The 24,254-nt window shown below is 41.1% G+C and overlaps 1 protein-coding gene across 4 annotated transcripts in view; it reads right to left on the bottom strand.

Annotated features, from left to right (window-relative positions):
- The window catches only part of LOC131686697 (uncharacterized), a 1,014,555-nt gene that overhangs the window by 210,526 nt on the left and 779,775 nt on the right, over window positions 1-24,254 (bottom strand). Inside the window, exon 1 of one of the 4 annotated variants that reach the window (XM_058970602.1) lies at window positions 2,561-3,223. The exons of the other annotated variants lie outside the window; for them this stretch is intronic. The gene's annotated coding sequence lies outside the window, so the exon portion shown is untranslated. Of the gene's footprint in view, window positions 1-2,560; window positions 3,224-24,254 lie in introns of those variants that run through there. 4 annotated transcript variants of the gene reach the window in all.

Below are 24,254 nucleotides of genomic sequence, written 5' to 3'. Positions count from 1 at the left end.
AATTAAAGGAATAAGCTGGAAAAAATGAGAATATATAATAATATTTTAAGAAAGTTATTGAAATGAAGTAAATGAATAAAACGAATTTCACGAATTCCAAAACCATTGTTTCAGAATATTCTGAAATGTTTGTGAAAATCCCATTGCAAAGAGCACGTTTTCGTTCTTCTTTTCTTGACGGAATTTTTAGGATTATCTGGTGTTTCTACTTTATTGATGGTCCTTAATTAGTCATCAGAAAATCTAGAAATCAGGAATTTGCTTTGGAATTAAAAGATATCTTTTTGGTTACAGACATCTGAAAAATGATTTTGTATAGAATGGAATTTTCAGGTTCAGTATTTTAACGCGTAATTAGAAATAGCAAACTGAGAAAAGGCCGCCTGTAAATAGTATTCATTCGCATTGAAATATCTAGAAAAAAGAGTGTCAAGTGTCCAGGCTATGTTGGCAATTATATTATTATCGATGGCATAAAACTCGTACGTGCAGTCGATTACAATGCAGTCTTTTTCCATCCATCCTTATTACTTGCGAATTGTTTCGTTCGGAATTCTCGTTCTGGAGATATGGGTTAATGAGTCGTATACAAAGCAATACCATTGCAAAGAAATAGTTCAAACTACCAGAATAAGTATTTAAATTCATCGAAAAGCCACTTAGTATTGAAAGTACCCCTGCACTGCTTTGAGACACGAACATTCTTGAAATTACATGTCGTATTTTTTCGCAAATAAATATGCTTTTAGTCATATTGATCATGAAAAATGTATATTGGGGTTTTCAGTACAACTCAGTGTCAGTTGTGAGGAATGGTAAATGAGAGAGCTGTGACATTATTTTTGTTTATATTATATGAATATGAATTATATTAGAAATCTATTTTCTCACTACTAGAAGGATTACTTGATGTATTCATATACCATCCAACGTCTATCTCACGAGTGAACGCATTGCTCAATCCAACAGATAAATACATCAACTCTGGACAATGAGGGTGGATGTAGCCGTAGTTGGTAAATCGATTGCCTTGTACGCAGCGCACCTGGGTTCGAGTCCCGACCCCGCACATAGGGTTAGAAATTTTTCATAAGAGATTTTTCTAACCCGAAGAGGCGAATGACCTTAAGGTTAAAACCTCTATAATCGAAAAAAAACTCTGGACAAATTTGCACTTTGAAGTGAATTTACACATTATTTTGTCTTTGAAATGAACTTGCTTATTAATTTTTGAGAAATAGAAATAGAAATTGATTATTAAGTAAATTCACAAAATGTTTTCGGAATCAAAATCCTTGAATCACGCAGATGTGTTTGCATACCCGGATATTCAAAATCGGTTTAGTTTTGACCCTAAAAAACCAGTAAAGCAATACTCTGTACGGAACGGTCTCATTTTTAGTTAGTGGAAATTGGTAAGCGAAGAATGAAAATACAAAATGTTTAATATCTCCGCCGCTCGTGAACAGATTTTGACAATCTATAGCTTGTTAGAAAGGTATTTTCATAATCTTTTTGTTTCTGTTTATTTCACGCGATATAGTTGCCTTGTTCGAATGTTATTCGCTTCAAACCAGCCCTGTTTTGACAAAATTACTAATATCTCAGAAAGTAAACAACATATCGAAAAACAAAAATAATAGTGTCAAATGGGAGCGTTGGGCCTTTCATTTGAAACTAGTTTCAATAAGATCGGTTCAGCCATTGCTGAGATAATTACATGACATTTTGTACATACATACATACACACATACACACATACACACATACACACACATACAGACATTGTCTCAATTTGTCGAGCTGAGTCGATTGGTATATGAAACTCGGCCCTCCGGGCCTCGGAAAAAGTTTTCAAAGTTTGAGCGAATCCTATACATTTCTTTTGTAAGAAATGTAAAACTGTGCGAAACATTTTGTACACGAGAAACGAAAATTCTGAAGATTAAGGGCCAATTTCTTCACCCTCGCTTAACTTTTAAACCAGGTTTATCAGCACGTTTAAACCTGGCTTAAGCGTTAAGTGAGGGTGAAGAAATCGGCCCAAAGTCCATTTATCGAATTACGCAAAGGACCTTCACTACTTTGCCGCATTTCTTCGACATGTTTATCTACAAACCAACATTCACTTATGAACTAACATTAAATTACGAAATGGCATACAGATACCGCTACCATATTAAACCTTGGAAATATTGGAAAACCGTGTCAGGATCAAATTGAATATGCATAAAACTATTCAATTCAGTGTCAATCCTTTTATCATCATCTATCAACATTTCCCGAAAGAATTCGACGTAACTCGTGCCACCACTTTTCCATCCCATTCATTAACAAATCTGTCGTTCTATCATAGCACGGTCTATTGACAGGAATTCAATTAGGATCTCTAGTTCAATCGATGGTGCTCCGTGATTTTTTTTTTATCAAACCTGCTTACCTTAATCTATTTCACAACAAAAAACAACAAGATTCGCACCACTGAAAAGTGTGCGAGCGAAAACACGGCGAACGAAAATAAATTCAACCCCGAAACCATCAAGAAATCAAGATTCCGTACCAGCTTTTATACTTTTTCAGGACATCCGGAAACACATATAGGCGCAGTTGAAATCCTCCTCGCTGCCACCTTCCACATATCACAAAGCACCAGCCTGAGCACACAGTTCTACACGCCTTCTGTCACCACACTATGGCGAAAAATAAACACTATATTTCCTTTATTGCTGCATAATCCGCATCAGGAACGCCTGACGGCAAAGACGCGCCTCGACGTCGTGTGATATTTTCTTCTTTTTTTTGCCTCCTCCCCAATGCTGTCACTTGGCTCTTCTTGGCAAAATTTTCTTCCTCTCGAGCAAAAAAGAAAACTACTATTATCCTTCTTCGTCACGACGTCACTACAGCCAAATCTGCCGCTGCTGATGCTGCTGTTTCTACCCGAACCTCACCCAGGCTGCGAATAATATCTCCTCACCGTGAACCGAGCTGGGGAAAATCCTTCAAAATTTCATAACATTCCTTTGCACGTCCAAAACACCCGTCATCGGGTCGGGAAAAAATCATCGACTGCTGTTCGAAACAGTTTGTGAGCCAGCAGGTATTTTATTCTTCACAACACACGCACCTATTCAACGCTGGTCACGTCAACTCCCCAAGGACGACCGGAACGATCCGAAATCGACGACCGGAACCGAACGCGAGCGGTAGCAAACTGAATCCGGCCTGCTGCGCTCGTTTGTCGACTACTGGCTGGATCCTGCTGCTGCTGCTGCTGCTGCGGGTGGAAAACACGTGAGCGTGCCTCGGTGAGAGAATAACGAACAGGACTACTACTGCGAGAATTGAATGAGCACTGGTGAGCACGTGGGAGCACGGGAGATTGACCGACTGACTGACGGGACTGGCAGTGGTAGTGGCAGGATCAATCGGCGAGAGAGCACAGCCACCGCCGGTGGGATGAGGTGAAAATCTGCAAAGTAGGAGCGAAGCCTACTACAGATGCAGTCGAATTGACGTAGTCAAGCTGGGTTGTTTATGAACGGTCTGAGATGTGGTTGGGAAAACAGAGTGGGAGTGGGGAGAACACGGTGGAAGAATGTTGTTCTAACCTAGCGCACTGGGCAGCTGGTGGTGGCCGAAAGATGGGTGCGGGTAGCATGAGGTAGCACAAAAGGATGTGGAAACATGCCGTCACGCTGCTGGGAGGCATGTTATGGTGTTCGATTTTTCAACCGGGATTGGTTAATGGATTGAAATGATTTGATATTTTCTTTTTCATGAAGGGTAAGAAACGATAGGGATATACTTTTGTATTAAATGTAGGTCATGATAAAACAGTAATGTATTTATAGGTATAAGCAATGTTATCAAAGTGTTGAGTTTTTGTCTTATCCTTAATATCTTATGTCTTTCTGTCTTTCTGTCTTTCTGTCTTTCTGTCTTTCTGTCTTTCTGTCTTTCTGTCTTTCTGTCTTTCTGTCTTTCTGTCTTTCTGTCTTGCTGTCTTTCTGTCTTTCTGTCTTTCTGTCTTTCTGTCTTTCTGTCTTTCTGTCTTTCTGTCTTTCTGTCTCTCTGTCTTACTGTCTTTCTGTCTTTCTGTCTTTCTGTCTTTCTGTTCTTTCTGTCTTGAGTTTGCCTCTTATGTCTCCTGTCTTCTGCATTATTTCCTTCGAAATTTCATAACATTAAAACTAACCTCATTTGTTGATCGGTTCCCTACGCTGTAGACTCCGGATGGGCAAAAGCCCTCCGCGTGCCACAAGCAGTTAACTTTAATTCCGTGACATTTGATGAACAAACTAACCTTTACCTTTGCGATTATTTGTGGCACTGGGCGTATGATAGTATTACTCTTCGCAATTCTCTACGGCTTGCCATGAAGTAGATGGTTGATTAGGGTTTCCTGATCTAATTACAGGTAAATTATTACCTTCGTGATGGAGGGTTTCGATGGAACTTTACTGGCGTTCGTTCAGAGAGGAACTCTTTACGGACTGCTGATTAAGACACTATCCTTTGAGATTTCCGGCACTGCACAACACAGCATCGTATGGTATTTCAGCTGATGCCAATAATTACTGCAATCAATCATCTTGGGTATTTACCCTGTCTGGCTTGTATATGCGAGGATACCCCGTGATTGTGGAACCTTCCCGTTGGAACTTCCATGTACTGTTTTAATATGCGAATGTGGCTCTCGCGGTCTTATCATGTATTAATTCATAAGTGCCTTAAGTCCTGTCTTACTCAAAACAATCCTTGTAAACTAAAAATTAGACATTTTTGGGCTCACTCATCAGTCAACGACGATTTATTTATACTATCTGCGAATAGTCTGTAAAATTCCTTAGCGTAGCATTTTGGCAAAACTTCACTATTAAGCATTGAAAAATAATTAAATGAGCTATGCTATATTTCTCCTTAGTAGAGAAAAGTTTTGGTTTAAACTATTTTTCTCCATTAAGAAGAAAATAGCTAAAAGTTTGGAATGGGCTACCATCAACGAATTTTCACGTCACTATCTCAAAACAACGTAACAACATAATAAACTACCACGCGTCCCCATCAAATTAGTTGCTATATTACCGGATTCAGCCATTTCCGAGTAGTTTTCCCCTTTCAATACTTGTTGCTACTTTACTGCTACGACAGGGCGCTCGCCAGAACGAACGACAGAGGCGGGTCGGTAACCTTTTCATATGGCGAAGAGTCTTGTGGTTTGAGCCGCTGCCTTATTTAAAATCACGTACTACATTACTGAAGTAGTCTACCGACGGCTGAGTACTTTCACGTGCTTCTTTTCTGCCATGTGGATACAATGGATGTGTAGGCATGTGTCTATAGAGAGTAAGCTGCCACGTTATTAATGGTTTGAGGTTGATTTGAAACAAGCTTTCTTATTTTATGGGCATCTATAAAATATATCTGTTATTTAATTCTATTTATAAGCAATAACAGTATCTACTAGTCATTTGAATAATAAACTAGAATTAATAGAAACAAGCACACGGAAAAAAATCTGTTCATAAATTCATGAAAAAGATCACGATTTCGTGAACTAAACGATTTAGGAACACCGTGACCAAGCGCCTTAAAATTATGAATAATAAATCCCGTGTTCATAAAACCATTTGTGTTTCCAAAAACTAGCTCGCGCCTTCGAATCGAATTCGAATATTTGGTAAGGTTACTGTGGTTTGTTCCCTGGACATGTTAATTTTGTTATGATCCTTGTTCATAATTTGAGAATACATAGACGACAGTTAAAAGATGCTAATGATTGCAGGAGCTTATTCATGAGCTTACTACCGGATTTTCCGGTCAGAGTAGCGAGATTTATGTTCGTGATTTCTGGATCTTTATCACGATTTTTGATGTTTTTGTTACGAGTAGCGTGGTATATGTTCTTGGTTTTAGAATCTTAGTCATCATTTTCGTAACTTATTTGTGAGTTATCTTGATATTTTATACTAGAACTTACTTTCGAATTTGATACGTGGAGATATGTGACTCAGGTTCATGACATCAACATGGAAATGTTAAGTGAGACTGATTCGTGGTATTTTGTTCTTCGAACTATATAATGAGCACCTCAAGGCTCTATAATATATGTTTGGTGTTCAGCGCTGTTTTCAATCTCTGTTCATGGCTCATAATGAACCTTATCAAATGAATAACGATGTTCTTGGTCCTAATAGTTTTCTCATAATTACTGCTTGTGCCTCTTACTGGTCGCATGGAGCTGAACATATATGACATTTCATGGAATAGAGCAGGGAACAAAAATGATTCTACGAATAATACTCCAAATTTTGTGAAATAGTTCACCATGATGCATACAATTGAAAATGATTAGGAATACACGCAAATTAGATCGTAAATCATTTACTAGGTGTGATGAGCTAGTTCACGAATTCATTAATAATATTTTATGATTGAGCGAACTATTTCACGAACACGAATAGTAAGTCGTAACTATTATTGTATTGTATTGTATTGTATTGTCTTCGATTTAAAAAAGTTACATCGCACAGACTTAGACTAAACACTAACTTAATCCTATTTTTAATTTAAACGATTCTCTACTAATATTAAAATCAAAAAAATGATAGACACTATTGAAGAGTTGACAGCAAACATCCAAAGGATTATTCTGGCCGTACTGCGTGCGATGTGTTGAGCGTCGGAAAAAATCAATTCTCGAGGAAAAGTCCGTCCCGGAACGTTGAAGTCGAGTTTTGCTAGAAGCGCAGGAGAGTCTGTTTCGCAGTGTAGGGAGATTGATGAGGATAGAGCGATCTTCATATGAAGGAAGCTGGAAACGGTTTTGCCAGGGTAACCGACGTAGTGCAAACCTGATAAAGTTCTTCTGTACCCGTTCGATACGATCAATGTGTATGGTGCGATACGGAGCCCAAATAGTAACGCCATATTCTAGAATACTGCGTACCAGTGTAATGTATAGTGTTTTTATACAATACACATCATTGAAATCACGAGTGTTGCGTTTGATGAGTCCAAGTACAGCGTAGGCTTTAGCTATAACGGAAGAGTAATGTTCGGTAAAGCGTAGCTTACAGTCGAGAATGACACCAAGGTCCTTGACGGATACAACTCGTTCTACGGGAGCAGAACACATTGAGTATTCGAACTTAATTGGAGTATGTACTCCATTGAACATTCACACTCATTCCGTTTTTGTCGCTCCAGTCAATAATCCTATCGACGTCCATTTACAATGCACAACAGTCTACCATAGTTGTTATGACATGGTAAATTTTCAGATCATCAGCATACATGATTTTAGAAGACGATAATTCACTGCAGAGGTCGTTCACAAAGAGTACAAATAGAAGAGGTCCGAGATGACTCCCTTGAGAAACGCCCGTTGAAATGTGGAAAGGATCCGGGAGTGTAGTTCCAAGTCGCACCGAGGCGCTACGGTTCGCAAGATACGAGGAGATCCAATTAGTCAGCCAGTCCGGCAGTCCAGTCCGTCTTAGCTTTTCCACAGCAAGCTGATGAGGAACACGGTCGAAAGCTTTCGAGAAGTCGATGTACACCGCATCGATCTGCTGTCGTTTTTCCAATTTATCAATTAGCGATGACACGTAGCTCAACAGATTTGTAGTTGTCGAGCGCTTTTTTACAAAACCATGCTGGTCCAAAGTGATGATGTGTTTTAACGCGGGATAGATAACATCTAACAACATACTCTCGGAGATTTTAGGGAGGCAGCTTAAGATTGAAATTCCTCTATAATGGGTGACATCATGTACATTGCCTATTTTGTGGATTGGAGTTATCAAAGCTTCTTTCCTCTTCGTGGGAAAAACATTTTCAACAAGAGAGCGTTTGAATAATAGAGATGCTGGTAGTGCCAAAGATGAAGAGCCTATACTTATAATCATGAACCAGATCCTGAATACCTGAATAATATTCTTATGATTTCTTGAACTATTTCACGACCACGAGTGGTAAGTCGTGACTATTATACAAGGAATGATGAACCAGATCACGAATACATGAATAATATTTGGTGATTTTGTGTATTATTTCTCGAGCACGGATATTAGATTGGGAGTAATATATTACGAATCATGAATTAGTTCACGAGGATTGAATAGATTCAAGAATAAAATTTCGAGTTTCGTAAAATAATTCACGAAAAAGTATCCAGACAGTTTTGAATTTAAGAACTAATGTTCCTAAATCTATGAATAACATCATGAGCCAACCTTTGCTTTTATTAATAACGTTCACAAAGTTGTGTACTAATTCACGTAAAGAAAAACCGATTTAGTAATGACATGGCGGAAACAGTGACTAAATTTCACAAAACAAAAACTAACTTGTACACTAATAAAAACCTTAGGAGGGGCGTTACTGAAGGGAAATTGAGCATAATTATAAAACCACATTATTTTTGTTCATGGTCCTGTTTTCGTAACGTAAAAATATGATTGTTCCAGATTTCGTGGCACTTTATTCACGATTTTGGGAACATTTTTTTTCGGTCATCAAACGGCGAGATCACATAGTTCTCACTAAAGAGACTTATGGAAAAGAGACGCCATGTTCCGTTTGGAGTTTCAAATCAGCTGTAGGAGCTTATAGCTTAGTTCGTATTCCACATGGAGCTTGTCGTCTCTTTATTTTTCTAGTCTCTTTAGATCTCACAAGTCTCCTATCAATATTTTTATATTTATTTATTTCGTCAATCGATGTAGACTACAGATTTATCTCATGCCTCCATGCGAGTCGTAGTCTATTGATGACATTTGATCCTTAGACCGACGGCAAATGGGTGCTATTAGCCATCTGCTGATAGTAGCAGAATGAGAGGGTGTGAACAAATCTAATCAAGGAAATAATACCGTAATAATAAATAGCTGATCGGAAATCAGTCGCAATAAGACTTTAATCTGACTAGTAACGATGGTCGCAGGTTAAAACGTATTGAAAATTCGCCGCGCCTGTTTTATTAATCTAATTTCAAGTTCCTTTATTGCTAAGCAGCTCGTGAATCAGGTTACCAATCCTTCGCATTTCCCTTCAATGGTTGCTATTATCGCTCGTATACGTGTATTTTTCAAATCTTCCGATATGTACAATAGGAAATACTTTCCTTGATTTATAACATCCCGTACTAGCACAACCTTTTATCTGTATAACGGTAGTCACTCGGTAGTTTTCAATATAATAAATATATCGTAGAGAAGAAATAGCAAAATCTTGGGTGGCATTGCGCATCTCGAAACGAAAGGTTTATTGTATGCCTGCTTGTATGAAAAAGTCGATTCAAAGTGGTTCCATAATGTCGCCATTGGATAAATGCTGTTGCAATTAATAGTTATCCGGCCCATTACGCAAATAAGATTAGCCTTTTAGGCAATACTCCCACGGTTGGCCGTGTGGAGTTGAATATGCTTTTGTTTAGGAAACAGAATACTCTCGGCAGCCGGCTACCTAGAATTTAAAAAGGACCAAAAACTAAACAAGATCTTTTCTTTTTCGAGTGATCACCCAAGCAACCAGAAGTTCGGATAATACTTAAAAAGCACACTTTAAAGTTCACATAAAGTTTTTAGCGAACTTTCAGGCTGCTTAAGCTTCAATGGAACTTGAAAGCTGCTTAAGCCGCTATTAGTACACAAAACGTATCGCAAAATTACTTAAAACGGGAAGCTTATGCAGCTCCCTTACGCTCACTTTTGGTTGCTTGAGCATGCACTCGAAGACTAACTAAACAACTACCTAATGAACTATGCTTTACAGGTCGCATCGTTTGCTTGGAGCGAATGTCTGGGATTACACCCTTCTAAACCTGCAATTACGTGACACTTATGGAAGAGACTGATGAATCGTCGTCCTCCCGTTAAGTAGGTGAAGCATCAGCACTTTCCGTCTACCTTATCCTTTATCTTTCCTTGTGAACGATGGAGATGGGTGCGGCCGGCAATGATGGCTATCAAGCTGTGGAGGTTTATTTATGGGTAGCGTATAAACAAAAGCATCAATGGGTTTTTTTAACGTCAACTTGTATATATGTTTCGTAGTAGCGAAGCAAAAGTTTATAATTTATTTATACAATTAAAATTTATTTAAAATTTCATGTGGCATTCTCCTCCATGTTTTTGGTAAAGATTTATAGTTTCTTTGCTATAAAAAAGCACACAATCGAAAGACCTCGAAGAATTTATACAAATTTGACATTAAATGGATTATTACATGTACAAATGGACATATATGAACATTTTTATCCGTACGGGGAAGAAGTTATAATATATAAGTTGATTTCAACACATTTCGGATATCATTAAAAGTATGTTATGATAGGCGAGTTAGTTATCTCACGTAAGCATAGACAACGTCATATATCAGAGTGGTATCATACCAAGCGTTTTTCCAAGAGTCAATGAGTTTGGCCCGTACTAACTACACCTGTCAATGAGTGTATGGGATATGTTGCAGGCACGGAAACTGATGCTTCAAGGTTTGAGACCGAGTGAACCCATTTGTAGGAAAAAGGAAATGTTAGAAACGTTTAAGGATGCGAAAATTTTAAAATAATTTTTGTACTTAAAAAATGCAGGCGGTCCAAAAATGTGTCTCATTTTTAACTGTTATTTTTTATTAATATTATCCGAATGTCTAATATTATCGTATATAGTACTGTTTTGAGTCGTAAGAGTGTATAAAAGGTGTCTGTCTTACTACATAGAATTAGACTAAGTACCGACAACAGTTGCATTTATGCACAGCTTATATCGTATATTGAAACCCAATTTTTTCTCAATGTAGATATGTTGCCTCTACTTTTGTCCGTATATAGAATATTTGCGCATTGTGTACGACTTATTAGTACTGTATATTTACATGTATAATACGGTTGAAATTTTGATATAACTACAAAATTGTTTGCTGGATCTATGCAGAAGCATCGATGCGCCTGAAATGAAAGAAAGCTTCCGGTCCGGATGGAATACCAAACATGGTGCTGAAAGCTGCGATCCTGGCATACCCGGACATGTTCAGGATGGTGCTACAGAAGTGTTTAAATGGAGGCAACTTTCCCGAAATGTGAAAGGTACAGAAGTTGGTGTTGCTGCTAAAGTCAGTGAAACCACCGGGCGAACTGGCCACGTATGCCTATATGTTTGCTGGATACACTGGGAAAACTCTTGGAAAGAATTATTCTTAACAGGCTGACAAAATGCTCATCGGGGATTCTAGTAACCGTACGCTTCGGTGCGACTTTTTTCGCTCCCTTACTTTTTCTAAAAACGTAAAATTAGAACTGATAACTAGTGTTAAGTTTTATGAAATAATTAGTTTACAATCAAGCGAAATTAATTGTGAGTAGTGAGGGTGATTTATCGAAGTAAATAGTGCGGATAGTATATCCAGAAGTATCCTGAAAAGCAGCCTTTGCATGCCTTCAGGACTACCGCTAAATTAAAGAGTAGTTAAACTACATGAATAGGATGATGGGTAGCTGCCAATTTGGTGGTCACTGTTCCTGTATGCAGATCCCTGAGGATGGATTGGCAGACTCTTCAGCACAAGAAGAATGTCAGGCAGTAGTTTTAGACAAGTAGCGGGATACTACTGATAAGTTGATATTTGGAGTTCCCGGTGAGACTTTTCCATTTTTCATTACAAAATTTAACATCCGATGATGTCCCCTCGAAAATCGTGCTAATAGTGCGGATAATATGATGGCTATTTTGTATCATATAACATAACCTTAAACAAAGGCAATTTTTTAAAATGATTGAATTGGAAAATTGCGTTGCGATGCAATTTGTTCCATTCTTTATAAGATATCGGTGCCACGAAATAAGTTTCGAATAATTAGTTTACTTGTTGTTCAGTTGAACAAAAACCATCCGTAGCATTGATTTTACTTATGAATAATTTGGTTGTGTAGCAGTTATTATGCATACTACGTAATTACAATAAATCAGAGCGAGTAAAGGCGTTATAACCTAGGCTTATTAGCCAGAGCAAGGTGTAAATATCTCTGTCCCATCCCAAAGGATCAAAGGAGTGACATTAACCTTCTTAGCCAAGTCACTCCCAACGGTATATTATATCTCCTTACAACTGAAATGGTCGGTACGGTTGTCCTCGTTTCTTCCTCTTTTATGATTCAAAACAATTCGTTAATTAAATTATTCATTAAACGGTTAATTTAATTTCCGTCTAATTTTGAAACACCTTCAAACCCAACTCTGCACAGACAAAAGAAAAACACTACAGAATAACTGCGGTGTTTTGCAGGATGCTTTTCAATACTGGCTGTGTAAGGGTTAGAATAGAATAGAATAGTGTTTCGTCATCGTTACTGCGATATGGGCAGGCTTGTTATTTGCTCACACAATGAGCCACAAAGAGCGAAATACACCGATTAAAAATAGAGCAGCACAAAAACACTGCGATGTGCAGAACGACCGCACAAAAAGAAACTTAAAAACGAAAAATAGTAAGATCTGTGCACCAAGAGCTGCACAATTTCGTTCAAAGAGTCACCTTGAAGAGCCACTTTTTTGTGCCTCCCCTAACTGGCAAGCAGGTAGGAAGGCGAATCAAACTACAATTCAGATAAAGTTAGATCGGAAGAACGTTTTAAAAATGTTTTATGGTAGGCTTCTCTACTTACGTGCCCGTGGGACCAAGATACACACTAAAGAGCCTCTTTATTTCTACTCTTTGTGGCGTGCAGCCATGGAGTAGAATACACGTATGGGAGCAACACGCATCGGAGTGAAGAGGTTTATTGTGAAAGAGAAGAGCGGTGGTTCGCATGAAAAGTGCAAAGAGCGTTTGTTATTCTTCTCTTTACTTGCTCTGAGGTGCATAACATCCCTGGATATGGGGTTTCTGTCTGGAGTGCGGCGTTGAAAACCAAACGGAACCATTAAATACTGAACAAGACATTCCGGCTGATGGCCGTACAAGCCACGAGTGCGTACAGGAAAATATCGCTGGAGGCAGTATGCGTTATCGCCGGGGTGACCCCCATCTGCGGAGAGACACCAGAAAAGTGAGGCTGATAAAAAACGACAGTACAGTAAAAGGAAAGTGAACCTGCCGGCTCATCCCAAACCTATGGGTCAATAGAAAGCACGGAGAAATAAACTTCCACCTGACACAACTCCTGTCGGGCCACGGCTGCTTCAGGAAGCATCCTCATCGGCTTGGGCACGCAACGTCACCGTTGTTCCCGTAGTGTGAGAACTTCGAGGAACCACCGCAGCATGTGGTCTTTGAATGTCCGAGGTACAAAGCGACACGTAGAGAGCGCCTCGAAACGGAAGGACCGGACATCAACCCGGTTTATGTCGTCTATAGAATGACAAGAGACGAAACACGTAAACACGTGGAACGCGATCGACAGAGTGATTGCCCAGTACATGACTGCCTTACAGCGGAAATGGCACGATGAAGAGCGAGTAACGGTTTCGAGAGTTCAATCACCACGAGCAAACTCTTCGCCAGAGTAGGCTAGATTCACCGCCGGAGACTAGTCGAGTAGACCGCGGTAAAGTACCGGGTATGGGTCGCCGGGGCGCCAGATTCACCGCCGGGGTCTATACTGAATAGACCACGATGAGACACCACCAACCGCCGGGGCAGCATCGGAATCGCCGAACTGACCTCGACACCTGGTTGGCTGGCTCGGTTTCGGGAGAACTTCTCGCGACGGGGACTTCTCCGTCGGAATAGGCTAGTTCCATCGTAAAGGACTAGACCAACTAGTTCGCGGATAAGTCGGGAGCTCAACGAGTAAGTGGTGCTGAATGATACGAGAAGATAGCTGCGGTGCTCAATGGCACAAGGGAGCCGAGTCGTGGTGCTGAAGGGCACAAAGTAAATAAGACAATCCGAAGTTTGCCGCACCAATTGACTTCGTAGAAAAAAGAGCACTTAGTCTCGACCCTGCATAGCTTTCCGACTACCTTGCAGAAACTGTCAGTCGGTGTAGATGATCAAGAACTGGTGGTGTGTTGAGAAGTGGTACTGAAACATTGCTGAAAAAACTAACTACTAAGCGGCTGGATTAAAGTGGGTGTTATGCACATAATAAACTCCTCCCTGAAGTAATGCCGTGAGGTAGTGCCGGGGAGAAATCATGTTTTAAGAAAGAGCAGTTGTTTTAGCAGCCTTGGTGGTAGCCCAAGCCCGTTCCCTGAGATGTTGATTTTTGTACTTTTTTCTGCTGAGGGTTTTTTTGAAAAATTCTACTCTCTAAAAAAACAAATAAAAACACATACATACACAAAGTCACAAGGGCCTCGGTTACCCAGTCGATTTTCAGAGCATTTGCTATACCTTTCCACTGAGAAAGGCAAAAACGGTAGTCCCTCTTAATGTGACTGTCTTAGGTACACGTCCCCTACACCGGCATTAATAAAAACAAGGATGACCTACAAGCCAACAGCGTGAATCCAGAGCAGGGAAGCAGCACTTGCTCCCTTTTCCGAGCTCTGATTGCTCTGCCACAAAGTACGGACGGGTTAGCAAAGCGGCCGAGAAAAAAAAACCAATGCCAATTTCAGCAGTCAACTGCACAACATCCAACCGACAAAAGTGACAATAGTCACGATAATGATGATGATGATGATGATAATGATGATCAATCTTTAGTTGGTCCTTTGCCGGTCCCTGTCGGTAATATCGTTTCCATTTCCGATTGTAACGCTCTCGAACCACTACTGCTGACGCTTGCTGTGGCCGCCATTCGGGCTGAGATCCAGGGTACCATCTCCTCAAACAAATCGAAATGAAAAGAAAAAAGGGGAAATGATTATCCCTTTCTTCGGCTGCTCGCAGCTGTGGCGGAGGAAATTGGTCCTTGAAGGATGCTGGCACTGCGAATTGATAGAGGGGTTCCCGTTAAGGATGACCTTGGCTGAACGATTATATGGCTCGCAGTAATACCAAAGGATTTATTTTGTTTCCTCTGGAGTCGATTCGTCAATATTTACATACAAGCACTAGGGAGGGTGATGAAGCGGTATTTTGTTACCGAAAAGCAACGAGCTTCCACTACATTAGTCAGAACCGTATCTGATCTTGGTACAGTACACCACCGTGTCTCCCGAGCTGTCAGAAGTTGAAACCTTGTAAATTACCACCCTTCTTCGGTGAGAAGAAACAATTCAAAGTGTGCGAAACAACATTTCCCGGCGGGTGGCTTGGGACGTTTTAATTTTCTTTTGCTTTTAACCTCATATCAAAACTGTGTGACTGTAGTCGGTAGGAAAGTGCGAGCTTGTGGTCGGATATTCTTCGTGGACGTTTCCCCCCTCCCCATCCCTTCGGTAATCTCCAGGTCGCCTTTTGTACGACTTGTACAAATGTTTGCTTCGTGCACGTGATTCTGCTCGAATGGGAACGGGATTCCTTCCTTACTTTGTATACACCGGGCGACTCATTTTCCGCCGTTCTTTATAAATTCCTTACACACAAACGGCAAATTTTGAGCGCAGTGATTTTCTAACCCGGGACAGGACGACCATCAGCAGGCAATGACACATACGTATATACGGATATACGGGTGTGTATTGGTGGTATATATGGCAAAAGTTTGCGAGTTTATCGCTGCTGCTTTCTTGAAAGCCTTTTTAATTACTTTTTATTTTCTATGTTGTCCTTTAGAAACGGTCCGAGACTGGCCCCGGTGTGTCGTTGAAGTTGAATGCACTGGAAATGTTGCTCTGCTGCTGTCGGTGAGGCTTCTTATGAGGTCGGAAAATATTTAATGTGCTTGATGAGTGGCATGGGAATTGAAGGGAACGAAAATCGATTTTTGGGTCAGAATTTTCATTAAAGTTAATGATTTATGTAGGAGTTGAAATCTTATCGCATATTTGGTGTACATTTTAAATTTCAACACTCGATTGTGAATGTTGGTGACCATTGTTTGTTAGCATTTAATGAATTTTTACCAATTTATATTTTTCCATAGGATGTATGTATATATCGCATGTTATTTCCCACTTTTGCTTTTCTCATATAAAGAAAGGCTATGCAATCACTGCAAAAATCGATTTTCTAACCGAGACTCACATGGTCGAGTGTCATATACCGATTCAATTCGTCGAGATCGCAAAATGTCTATGTATATGTGTGCGTATGAGTGTGACATTTTTTTGTTTTTATTTTTTTTATTTTTTTATTCTTATTTTTTATCTGACCTATGTTGGTTTACATGAAATGTAGTTAAATGGGAAAAACCCATTTCAGGGTATACTTCAGAACAGTGGCGTAGTAAGAAATTTTTTCGGGGGGGATATGAAATTTTTTTGTATATATATGAAAAAATGTTCAAAAACATTCTGAGCAGGAAAAAAATGTTCAAAACCAACAACTCAGGGAACGGATTTGGGTAGTCAAGGTAGTAAAGCTGTTGGTATAGAATTAATGCTCTTCCCCTACGAGGACAATCTGAGCGGCAAACTTCAGACTGTCTAATTTACTGAGCCTTTCAGTTCCCTTGTGCCATTCAGTACCACTTCCTCGTTGAGCTTCCGACTGGTTCGCGAACTACTCGGTCTAGTCCCCGACTATAGATCTAGCCTACTCCGACGAAAAGTTCCCCGGCGAGAGAAGTTCGAAAGCAAGCCAACGAGCCAGGTGCTGCGAGCAGTTCGGCGATTCCGGTAGAGTAGGGCATCCGGTTTGCTGGAGCCCCGGCGCGGCTGGTGGTGTATCGTCGCGATCTACGCGATCTCGTTCCCGGCGGTGAATCTGACTACGCTGACGGAGAGGTCCCAGACGAAAGAAGTTCTCCCGATACCGATTCTTTTTTGGTTTCAGTACTACAACTTCTTGAGCCCTTTGGCTCCGTGGCCGGTGCCATTTAGCACCACAACTCCTTTAAGCCCTTTAGTTCTCTTCTTGGGCCATTTAGCACTACTAGTGGTGACTAGTGGTGCCTCGTCGCTGTCTACTCATTCTAGTCCCCAGCGGTGAATCTAGCTTACGCTATTTTCTATCGTTCCGATAGAAAATAGCTTGGTTTTCGCTATTTTCTATGGGAACAACCGGTGGGGTGCCGTGGTCGGTCTGACGAATCCGCATGGAGCGTGACGTCCGGTTCGCTGGCGTTTCGACGACTCATACTCGCTGCTCTGTTGCAGTCTATTCGACTAGTCCTCGGAGGTTCGATGTCCATTCCGTTGTAAGACGGTCATGATCTACATCAGCGGTTCTCAACCTTTTTCGTACCAATGACTCCTTAGATATCACACTGGGTTGCTGCGGACCCCCATAGTTAAACATCAATTTTGTAAGCTATCAATGTGTTATTTTCAATTTGTTAGGAAACATGACTTGAAATTTCAATATGCACTCGGAAAATATATTTTTCTTCGCGGACTCCCAGCAATGACTTCGTGGCCCCCTAGGGGTCCGCGGACCCCTGGTTGAGAATCACTGATCTACATCATATCTCTGTTTACTGCGTTCCACGTCTCTACGTTGCTTGTCATTCTGTAGGCTACATTATCCGGGTGAGGACCGTTTTAAGTAGCTCCCTGCATATCACTCCAAACCTCGGACATTCAAAGACGCTCCGGTGTCTCCTCGACGATCTCACACTTCAAGCACAGTGTTGACGCTGCGTACCCACACCGATGAAGATACTCCTTAAGCAGCCGTGGCTCGGTAGGAGCTGTGTCAGGTGGAAGGTCATCTCTCCGTGCTTTCTATTGACCCACACCGATAGGTTTGGATGAGCCGGTAGGTCCACTTTCCTTTCTCCGTATTGTCCCATTCCTGCTGCCACGTCACCATCGAATCGATTCTCATCATCTTCCTCACGTTTCTGGCGTTTCATTGTTTGTAGCACTTGATATCCTCCGTCAGGATAATGCAGATGGGGATCATCTCGGCGACAAGGCATACTGCCTCCGGTACGCAATCGCAACTCGTACGACCAGCAATCGAAGCGTCCTGTTCAGCTTTTCGCGGTTTCATTGTCTCCATCACCGACACCTCCAGTTCTTCAAGTGTCTCACCGTTAGCGATACATCGTCCATGAAACCAACGATTTTCACTTTCCTGGGAAGCCGCAATGTTAAGACCCCATCGTACATCCTATTCCAAAGTGTTGGACAGAGAATGGAGTCCTGAGGAACGCCCGCTGTGACTCGCATTGCATATTGCCCGTTTGTTCGTCTGGTACAGCAGTGCTCTACTCTGGTAGTAGCTCTTCAGGATCTGGCTCATTCTTTTATGTCACGCTGCAGCATTGGTCTATTCGAGGCTGGATGGCCCGGTGACTTCCCTGACTTTAGCAGCAACATCAGTTTCTGCACCTTCCTCATTTCGGGGATTACCATCATCTAAAGACTTCAGCAGTAGCATCCTGAACATGTCCGGATACGCCAGGATCGCAGCTTTCAGCGCCACGGTTGGTATTCCATCCGGACCGAGGGTTTTCTTTGATTTTAGTCACATCGACGCGTCTTTGAGCTCGTCGTTAGTCACTTGCCACTCGACTGTGTTGCCTCCTTCTTCTTCGCCGTACGGTGTCGGTGACCAGGTAGTTGAATCGTGATTCGGGAAGAGACCCTCAACGATTATCTTTAGCTTACCCGGGCATATTTCAGCTGGTGTCGACGGACCCTCGTCTTCGTCATGACGAATCAGTACGCGTCCCCCAGGGATTGGCGTTTATTTCTCAGCACAGCTACTTATGGCAATTGGCTTGCTAAGCTTGATCTCCCGTTTTAAAGAGTCCCTACCTTCTCGAAACGTCGCTTGCGCTCCTCTCTCACTCTCCGTTCTTACGATCTGAGCCCGCCTTCTGGATCTAAGACAAGAAGCGTGTACGCCGTCTACTGCATGGCCCTAGTTTTCGTGACATTGTATCGTCACAAGCCGTCACAATCCTTCTTGTTAGATCAGCCGCATCAACGTACTTGATTACGTTGTTCGCCGAAGTAACTAGGTTTTCGTTAAAGTCTTTCGTCTTCCACTTTAGCTTGCGGCCCGTCCTTCTTCGTGCTGCAGCAGGGTTCCATTGGCTGATGCGGTAGCGAATCGCCTGGTGGTCTATATGGGGATACTTCTCTCACACTCTCCAGTCCATGTTCGCCGTCAGTCAAGGACTACAGAATGTGGCGAAATTTCTCTCGGTACCGATATCCGTTTCGTGAACCAATAAGCTCCCAGCTCCTCGCTTCGCCGCGATCTACTTATCATAGTCCTCGGCGGTTGAGCTAGCCTCCACACCGTGCCGTCAGGTAGGTGTCGAGTCTGTAGCCAATTTTCACTACAAGGAAATATTTTCACAAGATAACTTTAGTAAATGAAACTTTGAGAATTTTATTTAAAATTTTAGGCATATTTTTGTTTAACATATCAAATTTTTGCAAAATTCTCCAAAATATTTCCGGGCGGGGGGGGGGGGGTGTTTCATCCCCAACCCCCCCCCCGCTACTACGCCACTGCTTCAGAAGCAATCCTCAAATGGGCTCAAATGGAGGAATCCTGCCTGCACTGCTTCTATCCGGTTGATCCAAATGCTCGTATAAGGACACCAAATGGGTGCTGAAGTTTCCAGGACAGATCGAACAAGTGAAAAATTTGGCGATTCTTATAATGAAGCCGAGATTTCTATCTACCTGTGCTATAACATGAAAGTAATGATTTCTGAATGTGAAGTTGTGAGTCCAGAAGTACACCGAGGTCTCTGACAACTGTCATTCTCTCTAGCATTTTCCCGGAGATGGTGGAGTTCCAGAGTACTGGATTTTTATACGTGTAAAAGATAATATGGAGCACTTGGACATGCTGAGAGTCAGCAAGTTACGATTACCAACCATAGACAACATCTAATAGTTGCTGTAGTTCCATGCATTTTCTATAGACCGCACAATAAGAAATAGTTTGGCATATATAAGTTTACACCCAGGAGGTAGAACATAACAAACGTCATTGAAGAACAATGAGAATAGCAACGGTCTTAGATTGCTCCTTTGAGGCAATCCCGACAAGTTGATGAAACTGTATGACTCGTTATTTCTTAGTTGTATAGATAGAGAACGATTAACGAGATATGATTAAAAGGCGTGCACAATCCGCTTGCGCATCTTTTCAATATAATGGAAATACCTAAATACCTAAATTAATTACATCACGAGGGGCATCCTGAAGGCTACGAGTGGAGTTGGTCAAGACTTGTTTAAACACACTTGAGAAATGCTACGCAAATGGGTCACAGATGCCGCTTGGGGTACTTGATGTTTCATTTGCAAGGAACATACTGGAAGGAAGCCCATTTTCTTTGCATTTCCCGTTAACGAAAGACCAAAACTGCTTTGGATTTCTTTTTGCATGTTCAATTGGGTTCTGGCTACGTGTCGTGCATAGAGAAAGCAATTATATGTCTTGTAACTATTGCTGACTTCAATAAACTCTCGTTTTGTAATGGGGTTTCGTCGGCTGGTATAATGCCGAAGCGCAGCTGCTCGAAATCTTTTCAGTTTGCGTAATTGACGATTGGACCATGCTGGTTTTGGTCGGAAACATGGTGCGGGAACATGATAGTTTTTCTACGGCAATATCTACATCGATCGCGAAATTCAACAAAGTCTCCCAATGCCTGCAGCGAGTTTTGAAGCCTATGGAAATAAGTCTTCGAAAAATTGAACTCCCTGACATCCAGCATTTCGTCATTAACAACTAACTGTGTTTTTAACGGATCAAGGGGTTTCTGAAACGGCGCAGTCAATAGAGCCTTCTTCATTTACGAAAAGGAGGTCCAGGGTTCGATTTCGTCTGTTATTCACTGTACACATTTGCAGCATGTTCAATATAGACATTCCGTCCAATAAGGCAATACTCGCTCTCGAAAAGCTTGATTCAGAAGGGTCTGGGAAGACATAGCCGGAGGAGGTACTTTTCCATAGAAGTCCAGGTTGATTATAATCACCAAACAGTAGATGAGCCGTGTTGGGGTAAATGGAAGTTGCGATGTCAAGTGTTGAGTCTATATGCTTCTGAATAATACCTATATCACTTGCGGAGTCGGGGGAATATACACTACATCCAGATAAATATTAGTATTAGAACATATACCCATAGTTGCTCGAGATCGGTTCTATCAGTTTTATGTTTGGACGAGAGCCGGTTGGACACTGCGATAAGCACACCGCCACCGCGTTTTTGTCCTGTACTGTCTGGATCGCGATCGTTACGGTAAACCGTTTACTTTAAGCCGAATAACTGGAGCGAATTGATTTGATCATTCAGCCACGTTTCGGTTAGAACAATATCATCATAATCGGCATCTGAAACAGCGATGAACAACTCGCAAATGTACTAGCTGGACGCACCAAAAGCCAACGTCTGTGAGACAACCTAATATTCAATGATAGTCCTACACACCAAAATTTTGTTGTCGATTTCAGTAAAATTTTGCTGAATTTCCATCAGCTGAAAGTTTCACCAATACAAGATGCCGAAAGATCGGCAATTTGAATTGAAACTGTTTGACAGATTTGCTTTGCTGAAAATTCATTAATTCAAATTATCAAATTGACGGCGCAATTTCCAGATTTACAGCAATCCAGCCCGGAATTCGGCAATCGCGCTGTCAATTTGACAATTTGAATTACTGAATTTTCAGCAAAGCGGATCTGTCAAACAGGTTAAATTCAAATTACCGATCTTTTGGCATCTTGAATTGCTGAAACTTTCAGCTGATGAAATTTCAGTAAACTGTTGCTGGCATTCGGCGAATTTTTTTTTTTTTTTCGTATCACCTAACCAATCGCGAAACTACACGCAGGACGAACAATGCACTAGATTCATGACCGAGTTCAATCGTCTGGCAGATATGATCTCGCTCAGCACGAGGCCAAGTGCCATGAGGCGTACTTTAGAGCCGTTATTTATAGCCGTAATGTATAATTATTCACTGTTCTGTAAATAAGATTTCTAGCCTACAGCGTACAAATTCAAATACTATGATGTCCGAATGGTGTAATACATTCAACATTACTTGCTTTGGCGGATCTAGATGATTAAGGCTCAAGTTACTTTCTTTGAGCATGTGTTAGAATTGAACGCTTGGTATCATGCGTAGGAAAAATTGTGTACAGCTTTGCCGCCGATTTATCCTATAAAGCATTCATTAAACTCTAATAAAAGAAAATCAGTCAATTTATTAGGTTATGCGGATTCAAATCATGCAAAGTAGTTGGTGTAAAAGCAATTGACTGGGCAAGATGGTGCTTTAGAAAAAGTGGCTGTGGTTTTTTCACTACGCTGTTGTGTTCGCGCCCTGGGACAGTGTAGTGGTGTCACGTAAAATCACTGCCACTTTTTCAAAAGTACCATTCCCCCGGTCAATTGTTTTTCCACTAACTATTTTGCATGATTTGAATCCTGATAATCTTATTAATCGACTGATGTTCTTCTTTTAGAGTTTAATAAATACTTTATATGGGTAAACCGGTGACAAAGTTGAACGCATTTTGAAGTAGAATACTTCTAACGTTTCAATATAGGGGTCCCGTTTCAAAATTTTCTGCCAGGATTTTACCCGATTTTTTAAACGAGAATATCTGCATTTGTACTGAATGAAAAAATAAGATTAATGCGCTATCTGATTGGAAATATGTACAACAATTTTGTGTCCAATTCGGTAGTATGTACAATTACTAAAAATAGCGGAAATAATGGATTTTATGAAAGTAATAATTATCTGATCCGTGATTGGTTGGTTCAATTCGCTCAAAAGCAAACGTTGCTGGGACTGCCTCTTTTTCATTGAATGAGCTGCGACGCGTATAAAAAGAGACTACAAGAAAAATTCGTTAGTTTGTGTTCTGACGTTGTAAGCGTAGCAGCTGCTGCGTTTCAGCTTTCATTCTTCGATGGTTGGTAACAGATACCATTAGGTTTTTCGATTGATGGCACTGACACCGTGCCGGTGTTTTGCACTGGCCCAGTGTCAATGGAACACTCCAGTGCAAATCGAGTGCTGGCTTGAATGTGTGCGTGTAGTTACTTGAGCTGTCATTTAACAGCTGATGCTTGTTTGTTTACAAAAAAATGGGTAGGAAACGAACAGTTTGTAAGTTACTATCAAGTATTGTTGTTCTAGAGCGGTTCTACCTGCAAATAGAATGGTTACCACAAGCTTTTGCAATCGAGCAGCTTGAAAGAAAATAGTGTCGAAGTTTGAAATTAACTAGTTGAAGTTTGTTTTCTAGAAAAAAAACTGGAAGTGCTCTGAAGCAATTCCCTTTTCTTCTGGTAACAAACAGCAGTTTTTTTACTCATGTTTTATCTAGAGAAACTGAAAGCAAGAATCCAGTACTGGGACAAATCTTATCTGTTTTTGGCTACAGTTAAACTGAAGTGTAAAACAATTTCATGGGAAACACGTTACTTGACGCTGTCACTGTTGATTAAAAACTATGCAGTAATAAATAAAATATGTTTGAATGCTCTGATCGGGACTTTCACCAACATTTCTTCAAATATTCATAACTGGATAGAGGTTACTCATTTGTGTAACTTCTCAAAATGTGCGGATATTCATCCAGTTCAAAGTTAGCGAGACCATCTCGCACCGCGCTCCAGAAAGTTTTTTTGGTATCTGTTCGGCCATCTATGGAAGCTGTCCTTCAATGTCAGCTTTCTTCTCCGAACAGTCTAGATAAGCCGTGTAGTGTCGGTAGTGGTTGCTTCAACCGGCTAAGAATTACACTACGGACTTCCTGTTCCGGTGGTAAAAACCAGCCAAATCGGGAATCCCAAATCCAGTGTCATCCGACTCGTCCTATGGTTAAAATTTTTGAGGGGGTTTAAAATATTCTCAATGGCGAACGGAACCTGGGAAGAGCCGGGCGAGCACCCCAGTATGCTGCATTACGCAGCGGAACGCTCGTTCAACGCACCAAATTTTTGTTTTGCGTCGACGTTCAGCATTATTTTGCCGGATTTTTTTAGGGGTTTGCTGAAACTTTCGGCTGATTGTAGTTCGGTGAAGTTTTGCTGGGTTTAGATTATCAAATTTCGATGGGTACAGACGAACCTGCCCAGAGGCCGTGTGGCATCCTGCCAAGAATTGAGCCGCTGGGTTTCTGCTCCTACGTCCTAGGAGGCGACTGAAAGCAGGAGTCCCAAAGTCAAGGTGTAGTTCCGTGCCGATGGCTGGATGGTCTAAAATATGCCAGTCGCGCACGGAGCATTTTGGGTTTTGCCCTTACTGTGTTATGCGA

The sequence above is a fragment of the Topomyia yanbarensis genome, chromosome 3 (assembly GCF_030247195.1).
Source record: "Topomyia yanbarensis strain Yona2022 chromosome 3, ASM3024719v1, whole genome shotgun sequence".
NCBI lineage: Eukaryota > Metazoa > Arthropoda > Insecta > Diptera > Culicidae > Topomyia > Topomyia yanbarensis.
The sequence above is the reverse complement of the archived record's forward strand: the minus strand, read 5'-3'. Positions and strand labels throughout refer to the sequence as shown.